Source organism: Argiope bruennichi, chromosome 2 (genome assembly GCF_947563725.1).
Source record: "Argiope bruennichi chromosome 2, qqArgBrue1.1, whole genome shotgun sequence".
Lineage (NCBI taxonomy): Eukaryota > Metazoa > Arthropoda > Arachnida > Araneae > Araneidae > Argiope > Argiope bruennichi.
The window spans coordinates 57,265,480-57,289,578 of NC_079152.1; the positions used below are offsets into that span (position 1 = coordinate 57,265,480).

At 27.3% G+C, this 24,099-nt stretch overlaps 1 protein-coding gene across 2 annotated transcripts in view; it reads right to left on the minus strand.

Moving 5' to 3' along the window:
• LOC129961857 (beta-1,4-glucuronyltransferase 1-like) overlaps positions 1-24,099 on the minus strand; it is a 125,261-nt gene that overhangs the window by 81,452 nt on the left and 19,710 nt on the right. For both annotated transcript variants that reach the window (XM_056075455.1, XM_056075454.1), the window contains exon 2: positions 387-525. The gene's annotated coding sequence lies outside the window, so the exon portion shown is untranslated. The remainder of the gene's footprint in view (positions 1-386; positions 526-24,099) is intronic.

Here is a 24,099-nt window from a genome sequence, read left to right on the forward strand (position 1 = left end):
CATAAATCTACTGAACAAATTATACTAAAATCATTCAAGGAGATTCTACAATGGAACTTCGATTATACTGCTTTTGATGTTAAGAATATAAAGAAGCTGTATTATTTACAGAAATTCCAACGCCATCCTTATCTTTTCATTCTTAGATAATATAAGAAGATGGCCAACACCAAAATATCACAAAATTTTATTTTGTACATAATATTCATAAATTATACTCTTTTGTTGTAAATTTTGTTACCTAAGTTGCCAGTTCTGCGATAAAATATTCGGTTTTACGAAATTATTTCAAAATATCAATAATGTTTTTAACAGAAATTGTAAGCCATTTCGAAAGATATGAAAAGCGTATCAAAATAAAACATTCAAGTTTAATTATTACTTACTGCTTTCTAACAAACCGTCTGTTTTGTTTCTGATGTGTTTAGTATCTCATTACAAAGAGCTACAGCTCACTTCCGGGTATCATTGTTTCTGCAGGTGTTTTCAATCGTTATCAGATCCAAAAGTATTTTCCTCTAGGGTCTGAAAGAAAATAAAATAAATTCGATTGAAAACATAGTAAATAAAAGGCGATGCAAACATTAATGTATTAACACAGAATAGTGTTATTAAGCAGGATATAAAATATTTATTTACTAAGCATGGTTTTTTTTTTTTTTTTGTTCGCAGCTGCAAAAAATGAATATTTAAACGTTATTCGAACATAAGCAATCATTTTTCAAAAAAAAAAAAAAAAAATCAAAAGTCACTCAATGCAAGAATTTAATGCTCTGAAATACAATTGTTATTAATAAAAAAATGTGAAGAATAAAAGTTTAGCAATATTAGTTTTTTAGCAAAAATAATTCAACCGAAATAACTTTTGTTCTGTATTATTAACCCAAAACAAAATGTTTAATTACTGCTTTAAATTATGCAGCTTAAAATAAGAAATGATTAAATATCTTAAAATATATTAAAATTCTGATAAATTCACATTACCTTTACACTAAATTTAAGAAATCATGCAAATAAAAATTAAAATAAAGAATCAGAATTTTATTGTTTTGTCAAAATATTTCCTCTTACAGAGAGGATTCTAATAATATATTTGTAGCAATAACCAGTAGTTGTATGCATTCTCTTTAAATGTAGAATCAGCAGTATCGCTTCACTCCGCATCAGCTTCAAAGAAATCCAAGCTCACATTAAAAGTAAATAGAAGTTTTAAAAAAATATTGTTCAAAATTGCAATTTTATATAAATGTGCAGAAATATGGATTTTAATTGCAAAACTATACTGTCGGGCTTCTCAGATACTTTCTTTATCCTTTTATAGTACTGTTGTGAAATATTAAAAGTCAAACTACTACTTTCGTGATTAAAAATTGGAAACCGTAATTTTAGATATGTAAAAGATATTGTTATTAAAAAGAGGAATTTTAAAATTCCACAACGATTTCTAGCATATATTTATAGCGTAATAAGCAGCATGAAATGTATTATGAAATGGGAAGTTTGTAGATAAGCATGTAATTGCTCTACAGTATGTCAGAATGTTTCTAACTCCCCTTTCTTATTTGAGAAAGACAAAGATAAGAAACATACGACTCTTTCAAATCTCCAAAAATCATTCAACATTCTAGAAAATTTAATTGGGAAATTCTAAAATTCTACAACAAAATTAATGGAAATGAAAATTGCGCACTGAAGAGAGAATAAAAAAAAACCATTTCTTATGATGCTTTAAAAATGGAAGTGAAGCTCCCTTCCATATACAGACTGTCTTTTCCCAAATAAAGAAAAAAAATGTGTAATATTAGTGCTTTCTTGTCAAGTGTAGTATTATTTAAACAGAAAATTATAGATTTACCTTATGTGATAGTATATTTTCCGAGACGGATTCCTTAAAGAAGGTATGATCCCATTCATAATCTAATTTGATCCTTAAAAAATTCCATTTTAAGACAGAAAAGACATTTTAAGACAATATTTGATAGTCCCAATTAGAAAATTTTTAATATTTTATATTAGTAAAAAAATGTTTTTACATATGCAGTGCTTTTATGGTACTATTAAGTTCTTAAACCTACGAAAATGCTGCACCATGAAAAGAAAGTATCAAATTAAAGAGAAAAACTGAAAGCGGTCGATTAGAATAGGATTAATGCATTCTTTCGAAGAACTCTAGAAAGAGCTTAAGCAAAACTTTATTTAACTTCTAATACAAAAGTAATATGCAAGGAAATTATGGTTTTACACAAGGTTCAAATAAAAAGTTTCCAAGCAATCACACATATTTGCTTCTTGTAAGTTAAAATAAATAAAACTAAGCAAGCATTTCGATCATCATTTCTGACCTTACGTAGAAAAATTTAATACGTAAGTTTCACGTCAAAAGATTGATTATCCTTCAACAAGCGTTTTGTTGTAAATTTACTTTTTTCCGCTCCATTGAATCCTCCTCCGCTAAGCCTGATATCGATGAAAAAAAAGAACTTGGCTGAAAATGCAGATACAGCGTTTTAGATTCGCTTTCCGTCACCTGTTTCCACAAAAATGTATTCAAAAATCAATTGATTCAGAATAGATGTTTTTAAAAAAATCGAAATAATTTTTTTTTCCATCCGCTCTATTTCACAGTTGTACATGTTTTTAACTAATCAATCAAATCAAAATTCGCTTCCCAAAAAATATTGTGATGTATCAAAAAAATAAAATTATTGTATTCGAGAACGATCAAAACTCATTATAGATGCAGCAGAAATCATTTATACTCGTCTATATTTGTTCTTGCCTAAACACGCCTATTTCTGATGCCTAGTAAGTGGGTGTGGCTTCCGGCAGGTCAACGGATGGGATATAGGTGCAGCAAAAAAAAAATTCTGAAAGTAAGTAGCTGCCGGAGTTAATTTTTTTAAAAATAAACTTTTTAGTAATGTAATAAAAATTCCCAAATAATATTTTATGCATATTAAAATTATGAAAACGTATACTTCAAATCTATTTCACTATTCATATCAAAAAGATTACTATTGTAGAAATTTTTTTATACCCTATAACAGCAAATATTTCACGCAAGAATTCTTATTCTATTGAAATCGGTAATATCTTTGAATATTTTATAAAAATTATGGAAGATTGAAAATTACTCTAATAAAATTGGAAACCAGCGGGAGTGGTCTACCGAAATTTTCTCACATATTCTCTCAGAAATGTATTTGAGTATCATTAACCGCATATCATTGGCAAACAATAATTCGAAATAGTTTCTTAAAAGTGCAATCTTTCATTATTTTTACTGGTGATTAATCGCTGGGATGAGATTAATCGTGATCACGCACCAAATTTCATTAATTCAAACCAATGCAGTTTTGAGTTATCAAGTTTATTGTAAAAGTCTAGACCGACAAATGGTTAAACTCCCGATGGATTGATTCCATCAGACCTTATTACCAAATTTCATCCACCTTGTTCAAAGCATTTTGAGTTCTTGTCTTCACACACAGACATAATGCTAAAAATGTGCTTTTCGAACGCAGGGAAATTTGAAACGTGAAGATCGTGAAATCTCGAATTAGAATTTACGAAAATGACAATATTTTCTCTGTACTTCGAAAATTATTAAGTAAAATTTCGATTGCTATAGTTCAAATATTTGAAAAATAATGAGATATTTCAAAGTCATTCAATGATATGAATATAAATACAATAATAAGAAGAAATTGCATATCTCTTTGATATTTACCTTGTATTCGGATTGAATATCGCGTAAGAAGTTATATTTAAAAGAATGCTACGTCGAATAAATTAAACATGCATTTTTACATATCAGCCATAATTCAACAGTATATCATAAGAACCTCCTTTTCTGAATTTAACAGATAAAGGCAAGAAGAAAAAATAATTTAAACAAATAAAATGCATGATAAAAATACATTCATAATACTCCATGTTTTCTATCAAATCCATTTCAGTTTTGCAAGGAAAATAAATATAAAAATCATGTTTAGAAATTTCCGTGAGTAGCTTCTCTGTGGGAAGAAAAATGAATATAATTTTATTATGTTGCATGTTCAAAAAATAACTTTCGAAATCAAATACCAATTTTTTAAGAAACCTATTATTACAGCTTCCAGCCCTACATAAACTGCAAAAATTACTCGCAATTTCATATCAAATACTATTTTTTTGCAGTACTGGCTTTAAAAATCGATTTTAATAAGTAACCAGATATTTTTATTCCACTCAAGAAACAGAGAAGACATTATTTTAGCATAATTTACTTTTATTTTTACGTCATTTACATAAAGAGCTCCTTTGAATTTGAATTACTTTTTTTATGTTGTCTGACAACTGACTGATGAAACATAACAATATCGTATATTCTCGGAATCTGCTTCTCTCTAACTTGAGTATCATCAACCCCTTGTATACATAATATCCTTCAGCATAATTTTAATTATCATTCACGAGAGGCTCCATAACTTTGATCTCCCTCTAGTTCATTAAATGTGATGGATGATCATGTACTAAAAAAATGCAGTTCTTCATTTAAGGATAGGATGGATCTTAACGTTGTAAAATAAAAAAAGGTATAGAAAACCTATCAGACATTCATTTAATATATTTGTTTCATTTTTATCTAAGGAAAATATGTTATTTATAGATGAATTTGTTAACTTCAAACTAATGTGGAAAAAAGTCCAGTAAAAGCTATTATTTACTCTGATTCTTTGAGTGCTTTGGAATCCTTGAATGGTGGTAAGAATTTTCATAGTCTTACACGAGAAATCAAGCGTTTGCAATCCCATCTGCATAGGAGAGGCTTTAGAATTTTATTTTCATGGATACCTGCGCATGTCGGCATAACAGGTAATGAACAGGCAGATACTGCAGCTAAATTTGCTACTACATATCGCCCTCAGCCTCTTCATTACACTGATATCAAGAGGACATTACGTAAGTGGATGCTGAAGACTTGGCAAAATGACTGGAATCAAGAAGTAAATAATAAACTCCACGAAGTAAAATCCTATATTACTACATGGACTTCGACTTTCAACAGAAAATTTGATGTAATTTTAACTCGACTGCGTATCGGCCATTCACGTATCACACACAAACACTTACTATTCGGTGAATCTCCACCTGTGTGCTGTTCATGCAATGTTCCACTGACTATACGTCATATTTTAATTGAGTGTTCGGATTTTAATAGAGACCGTGTTAACTTTTTTAATTCCACTGATTTTAACTTGTCTTTCCTTATAGGAGAAAGACCCCATAAAAATTTATTTCCGTTCTTGAAGAAAATTGTAATTTTTAATGAAATTTAAATTTACTATTATAGTACTTTTACCAAATGTTTTACCAGTTTTTTACGTTGGATCTTAAGGAACTAAATAGAAACTCCATAAGTGAACTGTGTTTTCGGAGCAGCATATCCTAGAAAAGGATCTTGTGCCACAGAATTATCACATCCAATCCAATCAAACTAATGTGTTCAAAAAATATGAACACCCCCTATTTCGTCTATGTCGAACAAAAAGATTAATATTTAATTTTTAAAGTTAATATTTAATTTTTCTATTTTCCAAACTATCATGCACGTTTATATTTTTAATACACTATAACTTTTTGTCTAATTCCTTTTTCCTCATTTAACAGTAGCGGCATTATTAACAAAAATCCATTCTTCATTCGCGAAAAGTCAAATTTGTTACTACAGCAATAATCCTCACACATTCTTATCTAAACATCAGTCGAATATTGTAAAATATGCTAAAATATGCAAAGATCAATTTTTCAGTTTCAGTTTCACATGAACGAATGTTTTAAATCTAGGGAAAATTGAATTTATTTTAAACTACAACATAAGTCTTACTAATATAAACTTTTTTTATCAATTTACCTATTTTTTTAATTTTAATTATTCTTCACTATTATATTTTACACAAGTGAACGGTACTATTCAAAAAGATATTCATATTCATTTATTTCTCTGCAACGAAATGCTGTATAAGTAGACTCGAACCTCATTCCTGTTGGTCAATTAATAATTCTCTTGATTTTTATATTCAGCCTACTTTTCCATTTATTTTCTATCATATTCTATAACTCTTCCAGAAGCATTATTTAGAGTTTTAACTTTTTTACTGAAAGGAAACATTACGTATTACTTACTATACTACAATTATATTAAAGTGAAATACAAGCAGTTATTGACTTAACGAATGGAATTATACACTAACACAATTACAATAATTCTTCTGGTCAGAATTAAAATACTTTCGTGTTCTAAAATTTTTTTATGTCAAAACTATTTTTGTATAAAATATTATAAAACACAAATCCTTCAGTTATCCGAAACATTTTTTTTAATTCAAATGAAAATATCAACTAAAACAGATGACTTTAAAAAATACTGGTAGCTAATTTTCTCTATTAGTTAATATATTTGCTATATAAGTACAATTAATTTTATTCAAATTATAAGAAAGATTTTAATGAAGCTTTTGTGATAATAAATTAAACAGTCAACTTTTCATTAATAAAAAATATGAAAATAAACCAAATCAATAGATTTTTCTGATGCAAATCTTTAATCATCTTATTTTAAGCTTTTTTTAGGTATTTTGGCAACCTGGCAACACTTCTTCGTGTGGGTTCTTGTTCTTGAACAATAAAAAATATTGTTAGAAATTGTGTATAACATTAACTGTGAGAAATTTATTAAAATAAGAGAAACAAATTTACAGAAATGAAATTTGTACCACTAGAAAAATAGTTTTTAATTTTAAAAAGATGTAAAAATAGTTTTTGAGACACTATTTTTAGAAAGCATTGCATAAAACATCAACATCTAGCTTGATTTTTAATTAAATTCACTGCCTAATCGTCTTCAACTGTTCAATTATTTATTAAATTTTGAATAATTAATAAGAATAGAAGGAAAAATCGCATGGAAATGAAACTGGTAACATTGAAAATGACAAATTTTAAAATGAGGTTAAAATATTTTCTGTAGAATACTTTACTCCGAAGTACACCGAGGAAACGATGAATTTATGACTAATTACTAATTTATTGAGTACTAAATTAAATGTGTACTTTGAAAAATTGACTTTGCTCTTTCGCATGTCTTAAATAATAAGTATGAAAAATTTGCTTGAATTTGTTCCAGTTGATTAAGAGGAGATATGAAAAAAGTACTTAAATGCACACAATGACTTTCATTTATATTAAGAAGTGTCAATAAGCCTGCATAATTTTTTATCTCTTGTATTATGCTTCCCTTGCGTATTCTGCTTTAATTTCCACCTGAAATTTTATTGGTTTAAAACCCTTAAGATAAAACTTTTTTTTTTCAAAATCTTCCATGCTTTAACTAGAGGTAAACCAATACAAGTAGATATATTCATCAGTAAACTATAAGACGCTAATTGGTGATATCACAAAGTAACCTACAAGCCCACATGTGATAACTGAGAGTGCTTATGCCTAATTTTATAAAAATTTTGAAATGCCCTTTATTTTATTGAAGATATTTACAACATGTATCTTTCTAAAAATCGCAAATTAATCTTTCGAGTGATTACTCAGTTAAACCTCATAGCAATGAACTTTAAGATTCATGGGAAATAAATTCCACGTATAAAAATTACGATGTACAGAAATACATAAATTACAGAATTTTCACAATTTTCTTACTAAATACAATTGTTTGCTTTTAAAATTAAACAGCCAAATGAATTTATTTTTAAAAATGTGCAAATGTGTGTTTAAATTTGTACTAAAATTAAGTTTTCAATTTCCTTCAACATTTTTAAAGATTTTAATGATTAAATCGGGATTTTTCAAAATTATTTATAACGCACTAGTAAGATTTCCTTTTTTCTTTCACAACTGTATTTTTTTACCTACTTTTTAAGTATTTCCTTAAGCTGAACTTCTCTTTCGCGCTTTCAGATTTTCATTTAGGGACCCTTTTCACTGTAAGAAATATACTATGAAATTGAATTTAAGATAAAAGAAATCTTGCTCCAAGTTAGGAAAGGGATTCCAGAACAAAAGCTAAAAATAATGCATGTACCACTAGCAAGTGTTTTCCGCTCTAGCAAACGCTCAAGGCTTTTCTGAGAATTTAAATGTATTAAAACAGAAGCTAAACATTTTTTTTACTTCTTTTAATTTGCATTTCTTTATAAAATTGAAATCCATTGACACTCTTTGACTGCAATAAATATATAAAAAATTTTAAGTAAAAATCTCTGTTCAATATATTGATATCTTATTCGATATTTACAAAAAAATTTTACTGATCAGAATTAAATTGTTTATTGATCATACCTTCAAAATTTTATTACACAGAGATTTTCGATATGTGGGAATTCGACATTATCAATTTTACCTAATTTTTCATTATTTGATATTTCAATGAGTGATATTTGTCTTTTAAAACAATAAAATATTTTGATGCTGCGTATCTAATGTTTAAGCGCATCATTATCACACAGGAAATGCTAAAACCCTGATCGCGATATCTGGTACATTATTGCGTCATTCTTCTTAGTAAAAAACTTATCAGATTGCAGAATACATTTATTATCCTTTAAAAAAGGAAACTACATATACTGAAATACTTGCATAGCAATTTCAATTTTTGTGCAGTACTATAAGGAAACGTTATGCTTTCAAATATAAGCTATAGATACTTTTCCTCGTTTTTTTAATAAATTATCATCGTGTGTACCAATAATAACTTCTTGGATTATACGACCAATGAAAACAATTCAACGCGAAATAAAATTATACTATTTATTGATTATGAATACTTTCCGATCAAGAACTAAAACCCCAGTTCCATTGTATCTTCTTTTTTTTTTACAATAAGGCAGTCATAAAATAGTGTTTTCTATCTGAATGTACCTCTAGCTAAAATGAATGAATGAAATGAAACTACATTTTGCATACAAAAGACGTAGCGATATCAATTCTGCACACAAAAAAGATGCTAAAGCAATAAATACTTCATACACGAAGATCAGCACATTGAAAATATAATTCTAATATTGTTTAATGAAAGAATATTTTCTGCGAGTGTCATACTACATGTCATTGATTTCTATATGTGCACTTTTTATCATTCGAATTTTAATAAAATGTTTCTAAATTCCTATTCTGCGCATTAGTCATAATAAGTGATTTCTGTGTTTTCGGTCCAACCACGCCGCAATATCTCCCGGTGACTTTTTTTAACCATCTTTTGTTGCGATTTTGAGGGTGCTTTTCTTCCTGAAATTCGTCTTCCTGTGCTTTCGACAATCTACAAATATATATATATATAATCTAGTTACATTCCCTATCACAATTTTTGATACAAATTCCTCCAAACAGGGAAAGTTATTTTACTCTCACCCCGTATGTTTAGATTAAGCAATTGCACATAGTAGATTTTTAAATCCATTATAAGCTTCTGTCTATTAGATTTTTGTACAAAATTTTTCAAATGACTACTGTATTAAAAATATTAACTTTCGTAGCTAAAGAGAAGTTTCATTGTTCACAAACCTTTTTTATAGAAATACATCATTTAAATAATGTATTTAAGAAAGGCATTGCCTGAAAAACCAACATAAAATTCCTTGTTTATTATTTTTAAGAGAGTTTTTTTAATTATTTTTAAAAGAGTCATTGTTAAATTTTTGGAATTTTTGCTTATGCGGGATCTCTCTTTTTTTTAATACTAAAATTGCAATTTTATGGAATATTTTTAATCGAAATACTTTTTGTCTTTTTAATTGTTATTTCAGCCGGCGTCCTGGCATAGGGGTAGCGCATCTTCCCCGCGATCTGGGCGTCTCGGGTTCGAATCCCGCTTCGGGCATGGTTGCCCTTCATTTATGTTCTATTTGTGAGGTGTGTGAATGTGCCCCCCCCCCCTGTAAAAAGTGGTTGTGCAAGCGAATGTGCGTGTGTGTGTCATCTTCATATGAGCTAGAAGTCTGCCCTCGGGTGCTCAGGGGTCTTTACTCTCAGAAACTACTGCACCCCCTTTCCGTAGTAACGCGGACACGACATCATCATCATCAACTGTTTTTTCTACTTTAAATACAAATAAACTGCAAGAAAAAATTATTTAAAATGCAGCAATATAGATTGATCTTTCTATTTGTTATCAAAAAGATGTAATGCGCCGCATAGTTTAAAATTTATCTTTTCATTAAATTTTTTTGGAAAATTTCAATAAGTATTCACTTAAAAAAAGTTTGATTGTGAAATTCTTCTAAGGAAGTCATTTATGTATCATTTCAGAATTATTCCATCATGCGAATGCAAAAGCTGTATTGCTTTATACATAAGACGATATTTGGATATTTGATTTATGTTTAGATGACCCTATGATTCTATTCTATCAATACAGAGTAAAGGATGATACAAAAAAAAGTTTTTTAGAATATTCCCTACTTTTGGGGACTTAAAGCCTACAGTCTAAACAAAACATCGACTGCGCTTCAATTATTAAACAGTTATGATTAAGAGATGCGAATAAGATGTGACGCAAGAAAAATGGTTATTAGTCATTATTTTCAAATTCTTATAAAACTTTTAATAGGTAAGCATTCATGCGCATGCATTAATTAAATTCTATGTACATGATTCAAAAAAATGATAAGTTTTTTAAAAAGTATCATATAGCATAGCACATTGTTAAAAATAAAAGGAAACTTTTTTGATTCCTGATCTTTCAATAAGGGAAAAAAGTCAAGAATTTCCTTGACCTTTCAGAGTTCAAACATGCACAAAAATCAAAAACAAACTATTCAAAATTTTCGTAAGAAAAGCATTGTTCATGTTGCCTGAATATATAAAAAGTACGCCAGCTTCTCATATACTCGAAACCTGAATATCAAATTTTATTGCTAAATCTTAAAGAGAGTATTGTTAGTAGACTTCTAAATCATGCCTTATCTTTTACGAGTTCTCTGGTGAAAGTATTAAGACATAAAAGACGGTAAAGATATACTACTAAGTTGACTGTTGCTGAGTGTGGAAAGCTTGGGAAGAATATAATACGAGCCATAAAGTGTGTAAAGAGACTTTGTTTATTGAAATAAAACGAGGTCCGAACTATTCTTTCGTGATACATTTTCTACTGAACCGTACAAGAAAATTGAAATAGTAAATCTTGTCCACATGGAACGAACTATTTGATAAAAAAAAAGAATCTAGTTATGAGATTTGCTATTGCATATAAAAAAATTTCAACAGACATTACAATATTCAACAATTCCTTCTTCATTGAACTAATTTCTTCGTATAGAATTTTTCTAAAAATGGAAATTTATGATTTAAAATCTCTAAAGAAATAGAGACTTCGTAGATTAAAATATTTCTGTGAAAAAAATATTTCTAACTTTAGATACTCCGATACTTGTAAAAAAATTTCCCTAGTCATCTCCATATATCATTAAAAATGCTGTAAACATATTAAATTAATTAAAATTTAGCAATTGCAAATTTTAACTAGTCTCGAGCTAATGTATTCGAATCGCCAAACAGTATTATCCCATTAAGGTATTCGGCTATATTGAAAACATGAATTTGGATGAAAATCCGCCTTTTTTATTTATTTATTTGCAGTTTCAAAAAATAAATACTTTTCTATTTCCATAAATATTTTTATTTTATCTCAATGTGAATTAGAAGCCAAGTTATAGCAAACTATTGACATGTAAGTGATGCTTATTTATAAGCATTTAAAAACTTTAAATATATTATCTGAAGAATCAGTTTTTTTCTTTTTTTCATGATTCTACAGTGCGAGTATCGCCATATTTCAAAAAATTATCAAGATATCTCAATGATATTTATAATTTGCTCAGTTATGCAAAATGTGCTGCATTATGAATTTGATGTTGAATCTCTAGAAGTGGGTTTGTTTTATGTAAATATCATTGAAAAAAGTTTCAAAATTTCATAGATAATTTCATATATTACGCACAAAAATTTTATTTTTGAGTATAATTCTTAGATAACAGTTAATTACGCTTTAAGATATGTTACACATATACTGTTGCAAAGAAAAATGAAAAACTGTAAAAATTTGTTTCTCTAGAACATTCCTAGTTTTTGCAAACAAATACTAAAATTTGCATCAAAATATGATTTACCTTCAAAAGCTACCTATATATTTAAAAAATTTCCCTTTTGTTCATCCTTTTATCCTTATATTAATAAAAAAAATTGTCATATAAAGATTTTAAAAAAATGTTGAAAAATCCCCTCCATACTTAGTCGGATACCTTAAATTATTTTTTAAATCTCTCAATTATTTTATTAATATTTTCTTTTCTTCTTCTTTTCAAAAATGTTGGCATGAAATCATTGATCATCACATATGTAAGTATGTTTTAATTCAGCTGTAATTCTCCTTATTTCCCAATAAAACCCACGAGTCCTCTTATTTTCTTATAATAATAACTTACATTGAAATCGGAAAAGAATCCCTTAGTTGAAAGTATTAAACTATCAAGTGAAGTACTATTTTTAATTATCTAGTTAAAATTAAAAACATTAATAAATATAAAAATTATTGTCACAACATAGATTCATAATAATATCCGAAAGGAAATCGGTAAAAAGAATGCAATGATACACTTCCACATGAATATCAGTCATCAAAAAGATATATTCGTTCAATTCTGAAAAAGATTTTATTCTGAAAATAGAGGGAAACGATTCATCCCATTCTCAAGGGGAAATCGGAAAAGTATTTATTATTATCATACGAATTACGAGCAACTATTAAAATATTGACCAGTTTTAAACATGATGGGAAAAAAATAATGGAATAATTCACAATTCGAATTTCAGAATTCTTTTATCATTTCCGTTTGAGCCTTTTTAGTTTTTCTAGTTTTTATTTAAAATAAATTCAATCACGGAGCTTGACTTCATTTTTTTCTGTAATTTTACTTTTTACCATTATACTTATACAACAAATATAAATGTAAAATGATAAACTGTAACAAATTTTCTCTCAGGATCTCCCAATTATTATTTTGATTTATTTTGAATCTTTTACAATAAATATATAAAATGAATATCCTTATTCCGTTAAGAGTTGCTTTGTTTTATTGATAATGCATTGCATAACAATACCTCATGGGGCAATTTACTGAAAAGATGGTTTTAATAAAACGAAATTGCATAACTTAGCTCGATTATAAATATGGACTACTAATAGTAATTAAAACATTTTCTCCAACTAAATGAAATCAACGCACGATAAACTTTCAGAATACTCGATAACACAAAACAAATCATTTTCCAAAAAGGCTTAAAACTCCAATGAAGTAATTTGACTTTGGAGTCATTTAAGGCATGTATTTTTAATTCAAAATTATTCTTGGAACTTCTGTTAAGTGTTCGTCTAAGCGATTTTTTTTTTTTTTTTTTTTTTTTTTTTTTGCTAAATAGAATTCCAAAACAGTTTTGTATACATGTATCTAAACATTTGATTCCGAATGCTTTGTGCATATAATAACAAATTCTTTAGAACCTTTTTTTTTTTTTTTTTTCATTTCAGTGTATTGAATTTTTTGCTTCATTTTAGCTTTATTGCACATTTACATTTTCGAATCAAACTGTAATCTATAAAGTACACTGGCTTAAATATACGCAAATATAAAGCTTTATGTGTCGTTGAAACTTAAACAAAAAAAACATGCTTTTATTATCTATCATCCTTCAGATATCTAAGTTATAAAGATAATTTTCATTCATCCTGTATTGCACAAGACAGACAGAGTTGAACGCACTTCTGATTAAATTCCTTAAGACTTCAATCATATAATATTTATATCAAGGTTTGAATGTATTTTTGACTTTCAAATTCGATTTTTAATTCACATTATCAATTGAAGTTTTAAACAATATTTTCTTTTTACAATTTATACAAAAATAATTCAATAGTTCGATGTTATTTTTATATAGTAAAGTAATTTTTCGCCGTATTCATTACTGACCTTAAAAACATCTGTAAGCTTCAGCTATCGAAAAAAGTTCAATAATGAAAATTCCTCAAAAATTCATTTAATGAAGTCATACATGAAGTTATATTTTATGACTGCAATTTCAGTGTTTCATTCAATTCAAAATCAGTACATTAATTTCTCTTTGGCATCCATTTTTTTCTTAAATCTCTACGGAAATAGCTTTTTTCAAGTCTTTTCAGAAATGACAATGCATTTATTGCTAACACTTTCATAGGAACTAATAGCAATGCAAATGCACCAGATGAACTTATTATAAAAAATAAGTTGCAAAAGATCAGATTTGCCGGAAATACTGCCCGCTTCGAATTTTTCATATATTTTTAATTAAGATAATCACCACTGGTAATACAAAAAAAAATTTCAGCATCCTGCACATGAGGATGCTGCTGCAAGAGTAGCTATTTTCAATCTAGAAGTGCAGGATTGATAATTTTTTTAGGAATTGAAAAAAACATTTTGAAAAGATAATTCAAAATATTTAAAACACATTTGTTTTCGAAAAGGAAAAATCAATTTGAAACTGGATTTTGAATTAAATTACCTTTATCTGTGTTTTCCTGACAAGATAAATCTTTAATACATTATTTTTCAAATGCTTTTTGAAAATAGATACAAAATCAATTGTTGGGGCGGGTAGATTCAATTTAATTTCAATCATTAGGTCTTATTTTTATTTTGATAGGTTCAATACATCAGCAATATCTTTTTTTTATTTAATTATAGAAACATTTGATAATGCAACTGTGTAGTTTTTATACTCTAAATTTCGCGTTATGTTTCAATTTGAGAATTATTAAAATGAGTATTAAACATTAATACAAGAAAAAAACTAGTATTTTTTTTCCAGAAATTTGTAATTTTACAGTAAAATCATTGAACAGTAACGATCTATTTAACCTTATTAATTAAATTAATGCAAAAAATGCACAGAGTGAACACTGATATGTTAAAAATCCTAAAATCTCTTTACTTCAACATGATTACAGATACATGACTACTGATTCATTCAAAAATTCAAATAATAGGTCCATATTAATTATTTAATATATTTAAAATAATTTTTTAATATTTATATAAATTTTAATATTATTATATTACGCATTTTTAATTTTAATATTATTATTACATATTTTGAATCAACATTTATACAAATTTTTAAACATGTTGAAATATAAAATTGATTATATAAATTAAATAATTAAATTATTATTAGTTAATAATAATTAATTATTATTAATTAAAATGAATTTTTAAAAACCAAAATGTGTATACAATTACACGAACAGGAATCTGTGCGGTGTAGAGCTCATTTTCAAATGCAAAAAGTAAAAATTTTATTTCATAATCAAAATGAAGCTCTTTCGTAAATATGTTTAGAAAATGTTATATTAGAATCGAATAAATAGAACGGAAAGTATACCCTGGCTTTCATGAGACGGTGGGTGTAACGTCAGAAATGAATGATATCAAATGAATTTATTTTGATAAATTAGGGAGACAACCTGGAATTAAAATTTGCTAGATGACCTGGATATATATATCAATCCTTCATGACATGGGACAAAAGACATATTAATATAGAAAGTGAGAAGAAAAATGAGCTAAATTCAATACAATCGTACTTATTACAACCCCATTATTTCTCAGGAATATGCTGTCCTCTCTTTAAGCAAATGATCTAGACAAGCTCTAAATAAATAGATCTTAATAATGGGATCTGCAATACAGATAATCTATTGCAGATCCCATTACTGAAAATTTTCATCGCAAAGGAACATTTCCATAAATGCGATGACTGACTTTCAAGTTCAAAAGAACTTACACAAGACAACGTTTTCAACAAATCTGGATTTTACAATCAAAATGGAAGAAAAATTTTCATGCCATGATTAAAGACAATTACAAATTATCATTTTCAGAAACGACAACCACAGAATTATGTACTTTGGATATCCATGAAACAGTTTATTTATTTAGTTATAGATTAAACTTTATCGTTTGCCCACTTCCGGTTTTCTAATCATTAAAAAGTGATAGATAGCTCATGTGAATTTCAAAACATCTTACAAAACACGTTAATTTTTCTAAAATATTAAGATACAAAAAAAGAAATTTACTCGAAGGCACTTCATTTAAAGCAAGAAAAAATAATTTAGTTTCAATCAGCACTTTCAACAACACAAAGCTGCTGACATACTTATCTCCTTCTGACAATCATACGATATCTTCGTGAAATTGTTTACATTCATTTGTTCGTAATCGTTTACTGGTACTGCCAAGATTTTCAGTAAAGTTGTCTAAACAGCATTGAGAATATGCCTATATTCAAACAAAGTTTTCTGAAGTTTTTAAGCTTCCTGTTAACTAAATCAAAATAATGTCCCTTTTTGAAGTTGCTAAATAGGACAGCAAAGATCAATGAAATTTGCATTTTTTTTAGCTATATTTCATTCGTTGAATTCACCGAATAAGGATCGTTTATGAACTACTGATTTCATGACCATAAAAAAGATTCAAAAACTAATGTTTTTTTCCGCTTTTTCCATTTACTTTTTGTGCTGTTGTATGTAAAAAAAGGGGTATCCTGATCAACAGCTTTCATGACGCTGTTTTGTTAACCCTAACTTTATATGCAGCGGAGTCAATTCTGTCTTATCAATTACAACTCCACGAATAACCTTTCTTTCTTTAATAAGTCCATTGTCACTGGTAAGTACAGATTGTGACTTACTAATGGCAACGGACCTTATTATATTATCTTGTAAGAGTTGATACCTTACAGATATAAGAAGCAAGGATATCATTTATTTCCCTTGATGACCAAGAAGATAGTTATTCATTTTCAATTCATATAATGCATTGTATTGTTTTCTTGTTTTATTCATCGTAGAATTTTGTGTGTGAGGATGATTATTAATATTATTCCTAAATAATGCCTCTATGTCTATTATATTTAATATCTCTATGTCTATTAATATTTAAAACGGTCTGTTATTATTAGATTATTAATACTTTCATACGATTGTTCTGCTTGAATAACATGTTGCTTTTTTTTTGTGTTTTTTATAATTTAGTATAAAAAATATAGCTGAAGAAGAAAAGCTGTTTTTATATCTGAAGTCAACAAAAATATAATCAAAAAAAGTTGAAAAATTCCAATCAACAAACGCAATATATATATATATATATATATATATATATATATATATATATATATAAGTATTAGAATCAAGTTAATAGGAAAAACAAAAAGTCAAAAAAATTAAACCAAAAAATTATAAAAAATATAAAAAAAAATATATATATAAAAAAAAAAAAGAAGAATCTGGCCTGAAGACTTTTTCAAGGGTCACCCTCAGGCAGGGATTCAAAGAAAGGGATTTTTTCTGTGAGGAAAAACAGACATTGTCTAAAAATGATTCCTCGTGACCCGAAAATCCCCTGAAATTATGCTCAAGAGATATACCATTTTAACAGAAAGGAAATATAAAACAACAAATAAGAAGAAATTAACCACAACAAAGCATAATTTCAGGGGATTTTCGGGTCACGAGGAATCATTTTTAGACAATGTCTGTTTTTCCTCACAGAAAAAAATCCCTTTCTTTGAATCCCTGCCTGAGGGTGACCCTTGAAAAAGTCTTCAGGACTTTTTCAAGGGTCACCCTCAGGCCGGATTCTTCTTTTTTTTTTCTTTTTTATTATATTTTTTATAATTTTTTGGTTTAATTTTTTTGACTTTTTGTTTTTCCTATTAACTTGATTCTAATACTTTTGTATCAATTCATCTGTGTTTTAGAAGTAGCTGCAATTGCGCTCTCTAAATACTATGAAGTTCTTTTTTTGGTTTTAGTTTAAATAGGTTATAAATTTTAGTTGCGATTTCGAAACTGTTTTTGTTTCGTTTTCATTTTAGTTTCGTTTTCAAACTTTTTCTTACTTAAGATTGGTTATATATATATATATATATATTGCTGACCCTATCATAAATGATAAATAATAAAACGATTAAAATTTTTAAAGATTTCATATGCTCTGTCGCGGTAAATAGAAGAAGTATGTTGCAATAAAATTCATTTATTTAAATTTATTTTTTATATATGAAAGAATATAATTACATATTTTTAATCGTAATCTAGGTCAAACCTGGCAAAAAAATTGCTTTGTAAGCCAAAACAGCCGTAACAAAAACACTAAATTTTCTGCCGTTTAAAAGCTGTTAATTCAGTTACAATAAAGCAACATGATAATCTAAAATTAAAATAATATTGTAGACAAGTAAAATTATAAATAACATTTCTTATCATAAAAACGTTGCATTTCTGCTTGTTTGCTAATATTGCAGATTTTTTATTTTATTTATTTTTTCATTTCATATTGCAGAAAAGTTGCTAATGGAAAAAAAAATCTATTACCTCCAATGAAAGAAATTTGGAAAATTTCCACCAACAAAAATAGATAAATATATGATGTAAAATATAAGGTTAGAGAATTGTGTTCGTGAATTAATTTGAATTCATTAATTTTTTAATACAGATTAATGAAAAAATAAACGTATGTTTAAAAAAAGGCTAAATACAACAAAAGAAATCCAAGTAGAAAATTTCATATATATATATATATATATATATATATATATATATATATATATATATATATACAGTGTCTCACAAAAGTGATGGGACACTTGTGCTTTACAAAAGGAAACTGTAATAAAATAAATTAAAAAAACATGTACAAATTTTTTGTGGGTGTGTTTCATACTTAAATTTAGTAACAATTATACATACATTTGTCAAAATATTAATATATTACTTTAATAAAAATACAATTGTTTAGAACGGAGCAAAAAATAGCTCAAATAAGTGATGGGACACCATTATATATGCAACAAAAATCGTCTGAAATAAGCAATAAAAATATTTTTGGTGGTTTTATTTTTACTCAGAAGCAATTGGCAATAATTTATAAAATCGTCTGCAGTATTTCTCTCCAATTTGTTTTGGAATTTGTGTTTTTTAGCTCTGTGCAGCCATGAATGCTAAACGAAAAGAAACTTCGCCTGAAATTCGAAAATTAGTTATTAATTTGCATACTGAACGTAGAAAATCTATTAGAAAAACTGCTGAAACAGTTAACTTGAGTCATTCAACAGTTTTCAAAATCATTAAACGATATAAAAAGAATCATATTATTCAGGATAAAAGAAGACCTGGCCGACCATCAAAGCTATCCAATAGAATAAAGCGAATGATCGTTCGAAATATTAAAAAAAAATCCAAGAAAGAGTGCTCCTAAAGTTGCTGCTGATTTACAAGCATTATATGGAATAATTGTTAACCCTGAGATTATTAGAAGGGTAATTCGATCTGCTGGATATCACGGTAGAGTAGCCAGGAAAAAATTCTTCGTAAGTTAAAAGAATAGAAAACTCAGACTAACTTTCGCAAAATCCAACATAAATAAGAATTCTGATTACTGGAATAAAGTTATATTTGCTGATGAGAGTAAATTTATATATTTGGTTCTGACGGTAGAATCTTGGTGTGGAGAAAACCCAGGGAAGAATTTCGCAAACAGAACTTGGTGCCAACAGTAAAACATGGTGGAGGAGGAGTTATGGTATGGGGGTGTATGTCGTCCGCTGGAGTTGGTAATCTTGTTTTTATTGACAGTATAATGGATCAGTATAAGTATATTGACATTTTGAAGCAAAATTTGAAATCTTCAGCACCAAAATTGAATCTTCATAATTATTTTAAATTCTACCATTACAATGACCCCAAGCACACTGCTTTGAACATTAGACTCTGGCTGCTGTATAACTGTCCTGAAATAATAAAAACACCACCACAATCTCCAGACTTAAATCCCATAGAGAATATTTGACAAGAATTGGAATCAAGAATTCGCAAACACACCATTTCTTCAAAACAACAATTAAAATCTGTGCTTCAAGAAGAATGGGGTAAAATTACTCCAGAAATCACAAAAAAATTAGTCGAATCCATCCCAAGAAGATTAAATTATGTTTTAAAAGTAAAAGAAATAAAAAAAAATATTAAAACCTTTTAAAAAGTAAAATTTTTGGATAAATATTTGATGGAAAAGTAAGTGTCCCATCACTTATGTGAGCCATTTTTTGCTCCGTTCTAAACAATTGTATTTTTATTAAATTAATATTTTAATATTTTGACAAAATGTATGTTATGTAATAATTGTTACTAACTTTAAATATGAAACACAGCCAAAAAATTTTTGTACATGTTTATTTATTTATTTTATTACAGTTTCCTTTTGTAAAGCATAAGTGTCCCATCAATTTTGTGAGACACTGTATATATTCTTAAAATTAGATAAATAATTATTTATAAATCATATTATAAAACAACTTATTTATTATTAATCATTATTTATAAAACAACTTATTTAAGTAAATAAAATTCGAAATCAATACATACCAAAACAATTATGTTTATATTAAGCATTTGCATTAGCTTTTTTCTTCTCTTAATTGACAAAAATAGAACGTTAAATGGAAAACCCAAACTTGAATTTTATAGCTTAAATATTCTGTGTTGCCAACTATTGCACAATAAATTTCAAATTTCAATCTTTTTTTAAATAAAATAATATTATATTCAGATCGCATTTACTCTTTTATGATATCAAATGCCAAACGATCATTATTCGATTATTAATATGTTGCATTAAATGATTATTAATATGTTGCTATTTGATGATGTGTAAAAATAGTTTTGGTCATAAAGTACAATGGTTACGTACTAAATTAAAGAACGTATTAATTTTCAATTAACGAAAAGTCGTGCATAAGATATTCGTTTAGAAAATGCATCAAATACTTAGTTTTTCCTTTTGTTTAATTTTAAAAATATACCAGAATTATTTCACTCAAACAATCTCGAATTAATCACCAGAAAGGAAAATGCTAATAAATTTCCTTTGTTTATTGTAATTATAATTAAAATGCTTATTTTGAAACATAATTTGAAATGTAATTTATTAACAATACATCAATAATAATTTATTTATGGAGTATATTTAATAATTTATTTATGGAGTATATTTAATAATTTATTTATGGAGTATATTTAATAATTTATTTATGGAGTATATTTAATAATTTATTTATGGAGTATATCAATAATAATTTATTTATGGAGTATTCAATATAACTGGAACAATAAAGTAATCAAATGGGAATCAATTTGAATCAACTTCGCGAAGATATTTACATAATTTTTTTATGTCAATTTAAATGTCGTGTGACATTTGCATAAGAAATTAATATATTTTTTGTCAAAAATTTTAATATTGAATTTCATTTTATGATCAAAATAAAATGTTTACAAAAACGCCCAAGATACCGATATGGTAGCATAAGTTATACCGTATTTAATAACATTCTTTGAAAATATCGTAATTAGTATTGAATTAACCGGATGCAGATAGGTAGTATCGTCTGCAGTTCTTCCGCCAAGACTTTAACTTTCGCATTCTTTCAGTTGCCACAGTAACAAGTGAAAACTATTTCCTCTAAAATGTTTGCATGTTTTTAGCTGGAAGCGTTTGGCTTCAAAGAAAATCATGCTATTATGGTCATACATGTCATTGTTTTGGCAATAAGCAAAAGGTAATTTTTACTGTCATGAATGGGTGATGAAATATATTATTAATATATTACTAATATATTAATTATATTATTAATATAATATTAATAATATAAAATAAGCAATTACATTCCCAAATTATTAGTTTATAATAATAGCAATATACAGAGTGTTTCAAAAACCTTGACCGCGGCTTTTATTACTTAAGTATTGATCATAGACATATACTGTAAATTACAAAGTTGCGTAAAATGTTATGAAATCGATTAAAATTTTCAGGGGATTAAACTTCAAAAAATACAAAATTTAAATTTTTATACGGACCTCGTACAAAAAAAATGTTAATGAGTAAAATGTACCCCATCCCCTAATAAGGTCATATACAAAATTCCAGCAATCACAAAAATTCTCAAAGATATGAAACTACATAAATGCTAACTTAAACCACTTTTCGATGCCTGGATATGAATTCGCAAGCCGAAAAAATCATGTTCAATGTTCGTGTTTTAGGGGTCGTACACAAATTAACAAAAAAAGTAATGATTGAATAAATAAATAATAATTTTGCTATTTATTGGTTCAAAAGTATTAAAAATTTGCAGAAATAATAACTTAAAGAAAAGATTACATAAAAGAAAGGTTACATAAGGAAAGATTACATAAAGGAAAGTTTACATAAGTTTTTTTACAAGTTAATTGACTGTGCTATTTTTAAGTTATATTCTGTAACCCATGATATAAAATTTTAAAGTATTTTTCAGGAAGCATAGATTTTAAAATTTGTATTTAAAACTAAAGATATAAAGGATTTTATTTCCTTATGATGCATTCCTGTGTCGCATCATCTGCACTAAAGCTGTAAACATTTGCATTTTAATTTGTGATTGACCTTACACCAACTTTGTTTTAACATATCTTTGAGAGTCTTCATAATAAAATTCTCAAATTTTGTACATGGCCTAATTAGAAAATGGGGCACATTTTACTAACTGGAAATTTGTTTGTACGGGGTCCGTCAAAAAATTTAAATTTTTTTTTTAAAGTTTAATCCCCTGAAAATTTTAATCGATTTCATAACATTTTGCACTTTTTTTACGCAACTTTGTAATTTGCAGTATATGTCTGTGATCAATATTTAAGGAATAAAAGCTGCAGTCAAGGTTTTTGAGTCACCCTGTATATATACATATATAAAACTATAGCATAAAAGATTTTGGGTATGGTAGTTTGCGCATACTCTTTTCGCTAGATTGCATTGAAATATAATTTCAAAACCAGAAATAACACATTTCTTGAGAAACAAATTTCAATTTGATCCACGGATCGGAGATGTTGTCATATGATAATATTTTTCAAATTAATAGGTGAGTATCAAAACAATAGGGTATTCAACTCCACAATCAAAATACACAGAGACAATAATTCCTGTTGTTGCAGATGACAACCTATAATTTAGTCCAATCAATTTCAATTATATCTTTCATTTTATTAGTAGCATTTTAATCTACAGTAGCAACTGTTTCTTTATATGTGTTCTAACACAATTATTTTTAATTGTTCTAATGATGCTGTATGTACCTTCTGTTTATAACTAAGCTTTCATTCAAATTTTAACTTTATATTGCTTGATTTTTATTTTTTGCATTTAAATTAGAATGATTATTAAACAGCTTTCTTTTTTTGTAGACCTATAAGTACATGAAACGATATTGATAAGGACGGAAAAAAAACTTCTTTACATTCTCCAAATACAAAAAAAAAAATATCATTTCTGTTAATTTAAATAATTTGTAACAATTCCTATAACAATCAGATGCGTCTAAAATCTCAACTCATGTGGCCACTCATCAATTAGAGTCTGTGATAAAATCGATATTAAAACTAAAATATGCTGATAGATGGGGAAAAAGTAGGCAGAAAAAAAGAACAAACAGTTTTGGAATGCAAAAATATGCATTGAATACCTTACCCTCAATCGATTTCGAATCAGATCGGATTATTTTTTTTTTTTTACTCACCTCACCTCGTTTCCGTTCTCTCTTCTTTTTTCTCTCAAATTTTCGGTATTTCCTTCGTATATGAATATATTCAGATAAGCCTAACTTCCGTCGGATTTTAATAAGGATTTCCTTTCAAGTTGTGTCTATTGTGTTCCCAGCGCCAATCAAAAATTATTCACAGAGTAAAGAAAAATAATTTTAATGAGCCTGGAGATTTTTTAAAAAAAATTCTTTTTAAATCAAATGAAATTTGTAAAGCTTTGCTTATAACAAGCCTACACTTAGCAAAAACATGATTGTTAGAGAAATCTTAATCAGTTTCGGGTAAAAGGTTTTTATTCGCGTCAGACGAATCATTTTTATGCGCAAATCTGAACTAATGAGCTCAGTTTCCGCTATTGCACAGAGCTGCATCTGAATTGT